The sequence below is a fragment of the Heptranchias perlo genome, unplaced genomic scaffold (assembly GCF_035084215.1).
Source record: "Heptranchias perlo isolate sHepPer1 unplaced genomic scaffold, sHepPer1.hap1 HAP1_SCAFFOLD_52, whole genome shotgun sequence".
Taxonomy (NCBI): domain Eukaryota; kingdom Metazoa; phylum Chordata; class Chondrichthyes; order Hexanchiformes; family Hexanchidae; genus Heptranchias; species Heptranchias perlo.
In genome coordinates, this window is record NW_027139537.1 from 1,793,517 (window position 1) to 1,799,706 (window position 6,190).

A 6,190-nucleotide genomic window follows, 5' to 3' on the forward strand; every position below is an offset into this window, starting at 1 on the left:
AGCAGTCTCATCCTGAGATCTCACGGTGTGACCCGTCGTTAAAGGGGCCTCACCTTGTGATCTCAAGGTATTACCCGTCCAGTGAAAAGGGCCTCATCCTGTGATCTCACGGTGTGACCTGTCCAGTTAAAGAGGCTTCCCCCTCTGATCTCACGGTGTGACAGCTCCAGTTAAAGGGACCTCACCCTGTGATCTCACAGTTTGACTTGTGCAGTTAAAGGGGCCTCCCTCTGTGATCTCACGGTTTGACCTGTCCAGTTAAAGGGGCCTGACCCTCTGATCTCACGGTTTGACCCGTCCAGGTAAAGGGGCGAGAGAGAGACAGAGGAAATTGCCCAGCTCCAGAAAATCATGCAGGATCTACACCAGCTGCAGTCGATGGGGATCAATGTCGGGGAGGAACTCAGAGAGGTGAATGTCCAGAAAGTCTCACTCTTCATCTCCGAGGCCTCGAAGTTCACCTTCCGGTCCAGAGTCCACTCCGTGGGGCACGACGAGAAGTGCTCGCGTTTCTTCTTCCAGAAGCTGCACAGAGAGACCTCTAGTGATCAGCAGCCTGAAGGAGGAAGAGGGCTCAGTGACGTCTTCACAGACCGACATACTGAGGATCAGCAAGTCCTTTATGCCGATGCGAAGCCCAGAGACAGCAGAGCCTCTCAACCCTTCCTATCCTCTATCACGGAGGCCTTAGAGGACAGCGAGCGGGAGAGCCTGGATCGGCCACTGACCTTGGACGAGCTGACAAAGGCCGTCCGGTCCTTCGAGAAGAGTAGAAGTCCGAGGAGCGATGGTTTATCGGTTGAGTTGTACTCGGCTCTGTAGGACTGGATAGGTCCAGGCCTACTGGAAGTGCTCTGATGTACGCTTCTGGCAGGTAGCATGTCATAAGAATATAAGAAATAGGAGCAGGAGAAGGCCAATCGGCCCCTCGAGCTTGCTCCGCCATTCAATAAGATCATGGCTGATCTGATCCTAACCTCAAATCTAAATTCATGTCCAATTTCCTGCCCGCTCCCCGTAACCCCTAATTCCCTTTACTTCTAGGAAACGGTCTATTTCTGTTTTAAATTTATTTAATGATGTAGCTTCCACAGCTTCCTGGGGCAGCAATTTCCACAGACCTACTGCCCTCTGAGTGAAGAAGTTTCTCCTCATCTCAGTTTTGAAAGCGCAGGCCCTTATTCTAAGATTATGCCCCCTAGTTCTAGTTTCACCCATCCTTGGGAACATCCTTACCGCACCCACCCGATCAAGCCCCTTCACAATCTTATATGTTTCAATAAGATCGCCTCTCATTCTTCTGAACTCCAATGAGTAGAGTCCTAATCTACTCAACCTCTCCTCATATGTCCGCCCCCTCATCCCCGGGATTAACCGAGTGAACCTTCTTTGTACTACCTCGAGTGCAAGTATGTCTTTTCTTAAGTATGGAGACCAAAACTGTATGCAGTATTCCAGGTGCGGTCTCACCAAAACCTTATATAACTGCAGCAATACCTCCCTGTTTTTATATTCTATCCCCCTAACAATAAAAGCCAACATTCCGTTGGCCTTCTTGATCACCTGCTGCACCTGCATACTAACCTTTTGATTTTCTTGCACTCGGACCCCCAGATCCCTTTGTACTGCAGTACTTTCCAGTTTCTCACCATTAAGATAATAACTTGCTCTCTGATTTTTCCTGCCAAAGTGCAGAACCTCACATTTTCCAATATTGTATTGCATCTTCTAAATCTCCGCCCACTCACCCAACCTGTCTATATCCCCTTTTAGGTTTTTTATGTCCTCCTCACTCTCTACTTTCCCTCCCATCTTTGTATCATCTGGAAATCTGTAACGAGCCGTTTACCGCGTCCTCATGTCAGAGTCCATGACGAAAGGCATCATCACCCTCATCGACAAGCAGAAGGGAGAGAGGGGGGAAATCATAAATTGGCGACCCATTTCCTTGCTGAATGACGACCACAAGATTCTGTCGAAGTCCATTGCCAACAGGCTCGAGTCTGCTCGGGAGCGGGTGATCCACCCGGATCAGACCTGTACTCTACCGGGCAGGAAGATGTCTGATAGCCTTGTGCTGCCAAGGTATACGATCGCCTTCGTGCCCGACAGAGGGGTAAACACCTACTTCATCGGCCTGGACCAGGAGAAGGCCTTCGACAGAATATCCCACACGTATATGATGGACGTGTTCTCCAAAATGGGGTTTGTGGAGGGAATCTGCGATTGGATCCGACTGCTCTACACAAACATCCATAGCGCAGTCCTAATCATTGGGTGGGTGTCGGAGAGTTTTCCGATCAGATCTGGAGTCAGGCAGGGCTGGCCTCTCTCCATGGTCTTTTTCATGTGTTATATCGAGCCGTTTGCCGCGTCCATCAGGAAGGACAGAGGTATCAGGGGGATGACGACCCCAGGCAGTGTAGGGTCTCAGGTTCACGCCTCCCTGTACATGGATGACATCACCGCCTTTTGCTCCGATCAGCAGTCGGTCCACAGACTGATGGACATCTGCGATCGTTTCGAACTGGCCTCGGTGTCCAGAGTGAACTACAGTAAGGGTGAGGCCAAGTTCTATGGCAGGTGGGAGACCCGATCCTTTGTCCCCTTCACCGTCAGGTCCGACTAACTGATGGTACTTGCGAGCTGGTTCAGGGGGCCCCAGGCCTCCACCAAGAAATGGGAGGAGCGGTTCGCCAAGGCGAAACAGAAGCTTGGTATGTTGGGGGGACGCTGTCTCTCTCAATAACGGGCAGGAACCTGGTGAGAAGGTGTTCGGTACTCGCGGTGTTGCTCTATGTGGCCCAGGTCTGGCGCATTCCCCACAACTCCGTCACCACGGTCACCCGAGCTATCTTCCACTTTGTCTGGAGGTCCAAGGTAGAACGTGTCCACAGGGACACCATGTACAAACCTCCAGACAAAGGGGACAGAAGCGTCACCAATGCTGCCCTGATCCTGATGGCCAGCTTTGTGTGTGGCTGCCTGAGGATGTGTGGAGCCCCGGTGCACAAACACCAAGTGTCTCTACGTGCTGAGTTTCTACCTGTCCAAAACATTGAGAAAACTGGGTCTGGCCATGCTGGCCGAGGAGACGGAGGACGTGCCGTCCAGCTGGATCACCCCACCCTACCTGTCCCAGGTGGAGAAGATCCTGAGGAGAAACCACTTCGACCACAAGGCCGTCGGACAGTGGTCGACGAGAAACGTTCTGGGGGTCCTGCAGGAAAAGGAGAGGATGAATCCGATCGGGCAGTTCCCCGACCAGACGGTCGATGCCACTTGGCTGAACATTTCGTTGCCGGAACTGACCGACAGGCACCAGGATGTGGTCTGGATGGTGGTGAGATCCGCGCTCCCAGTGCGGGCATTCCAACGTGGACAAAATCTCAGCACCACCTCGAGCTGCCTTCAAGGCTGCAACGGGGATCAGACCATCGTCCGTCTCCTGATGGATTGGTCCTTCACGCAGAATATGTGGAGAGAAATGCGTTGGTCTCTGTCCCAGTTCATCCCCAACACCTCGGTAAAACAGGACGCTGTGCTCTACGGGCTGTTCCCCGGGACGGACACCGAGACAGATATCAACAGCTGCTGGAAGACCATCAACTCGGTGAAGGAGGCCCTTTGGTCCTCCTGAAACCTTCTGGTCTCCCAGCTGAAGGAGCGGTGCACGAGCGAGTGTTGCCTACTGACACACTCCAAGGTCCAGGGGAATGTGCTGGGGATGCACTGAGGCACGGTGCAGCCTATGCAAGGGCTCTAGGGGAAAAGGCTACCGTTTGAAGCCATCCCACCTTTTATTATACAGAATGTATTATGACACATGTACTGTGTATTGCATTGAAATAATGGGATCATAGTGTGTTCGATTTGTTTTGTATTGTTTTGAATTGAAATTGTGAACTTCAGCCCAGAACTGTATGTATCATTAAATATTATGAAATAAAGTATATTTTGAAAATAAAATTGCCGCTCAATGGCACTCCTTTGAGCAGCGAGAGACCTGTCCGAAAGACTGACAGAAGTCTTTTTTGCCTGAAAGTGATCCCGGTTTGACGTGTTGTTGCACAAAGGCGTTCCCTGCTGGTCAGCAGAGGCAAATGCTCGAGCAAAACAGCCGTGTTCGGACAGACACAGAAAGCTTTCAGGTTTGAGAAAGGACAAGTGCCAACATTTTAAGCAGTAAGCAGTCTGTAAAGTTAAGAAACCGGCCTTGAGCTCAATACCGCTTACTCCAAAAGCACGTTCATTATTTTGAGCCAGAACTAAACCAACGATTTAAGAGTGATTGTGCTTTAAAGTTTTAATCTCTACAAGTTTTCCACACTACCAGCTGAGCTATCGAAGGGAAGCAGCAAAGGTCTCTCTCTTTGGTGATTGTTCACCATGCGCCTTTTGACACTCCCTGACTCGTGGAGTCGCGTGGGCATGACCGAGACTGACTCGGTACCTGCTCAAACCGCAGCGCTGTGAGCGTGTGAGCTCCGACTTACTCGACACACCTTTGACCAGTCGAGCATTGGGGAACGTGTCTGACAAAAATTCAGAAAATTGTTGGTTCGATTTCCACCTGAATGGAGAGTTTTTGCAAACTGCCGATGAGTTTATGATTTTACACCTTGCAAAATGCCCTACTTGATAGAACTGCCTTGAGATTTATACATCACATGCCTTCTTAGCGCAGAAGGCAGCGCGTCAGTCTCATAATCTGAAGGTCCTGAGTTCAATCCTCAGAGAAGGCATCGTTATGCTTTTTATTTCCATCTTTGCTCAAGGCCAAAATCAATAATTTTTGCTTCCTGCAGCACATAAAAAGATTTGCTGCCCCTTGACCTCTCTGTAACGTAGCACGCAGTGAAGCTTAAGAAGTACATGGACCATGGGCTCGCTGAAAACTGACGCCACTTTTGTTTCTGGACAATTGACCCAAGTCAAAAGGTGAGTGGAGAATGCAAGAATCGATCCTGCTGTCTTTCACATGCTCAGGGAGCACTCGACTTGAATCGCAGACAGATTACAGCATGGAAGGAGGCCATTCCGCCCATCGAGACCACACCAGCTCTATGCAAGAGCAATCCAGCTGGTCCCACTCCACCGCCCCATCGTTTTTCCACATGTCATCTTTGGTATTTTTGCCAATCACCTTAAATCTATGTCCTCTGGTCCTTCACCCTTCTGCAAATGGGAACGATTTCTCTCAATATACTCTGTCTAAACCCTTCATGGTTTTGAAAATCTCTATCAAATCTCCAGCTTCTCCAGTCTATCCACGTAACTAAAGTCCCTCATCCCTGGAATCATTCTAGTAAATCTCTTCTGCACCCTCTTTAATGCCTTCATATCTTTCCTAAAGTGCGGCGCCCAGAAGTGGACATAATACTCCAGTTGTGTCTGAACAAGTGTTTTCTAAAGGTTCATCATGACTTCCATACTTTAGTACTCTTTGCCTCTATTTATGAAGCCCAGGATCCCGTATGCTTTTTTAACCGCTTTCTCAACCTGCCCTGCCAATTTCAATGTTATGTGCACATGTACTTCGAGATCTCTCTGTTCCTGTATCACTGTTAGAATTGTGCCCTCTAGTTTATATTGCCTCTCCTCGTTCTTCCTACCATAATGCATCAATTCTCATTTTTCTTCGTTAGATTTCATTTGCCATGTGTCCGCCCATGCAACCAGTCTGTATATATTCTCTTCAGTTCTGTCACTATCCTCTTCACTGTGTCATCTGCAAATTTGGAAATTGTGCCCTGTACACCCAAGTTCAATTCATTGATATATATCAAGGAAAGCAGTAGTCACAGCACCGAACTCTGGGGAACACCACTATCCACCTCCCTCCAGTCCGAAAAACAACCGTTCACCACTACTCTGTTTCCTGTCCCTTAGCCGATTCTGTATCCATGTTGCTACTGCCCCCTTTATTCAATGCCCTTCACAGTAGTTGTTTGCACTCGCCTCCAAGCAGTTCCACGATCAGCAGAGAAATCTCGCCTGGGTTGGCCCCCTCCCTGACGACAATCAATACTTTGCTCCAATCGGTGGTATCGAGCATAAGCAAGTGAGCAACAGCAGAACGGGAAGCCACAGTAATCGTGAATGATGCTGAGAAGAGCCCGAGCCTGCGGAAGGTAGACGAGATCTCAGGAAAGGAACAGCGGCCCCGAGCTTGAGGGAGCAGCGAGAG

At 49.6% G+C, this 6,190-nt stretch overlaps 1 non-coding gene across 1 annotated transcript; it reads left to right on the top strand.

Moving 5' to 3' along the window:
- Positions 1–4,672: 4,672 nt before the first annotated feature.
- Positions 4,673–4,745, top strand: trnam-cau (transfer RNA methionine (anticodon CAU)). The gene has a single exon. It is a non-coding gene; the product is annotated as a tRNA-Met (tRNA).
- The last annotated feature ends 1,445 nt before the right edge of the window (positions 4,746–6,190 follow it).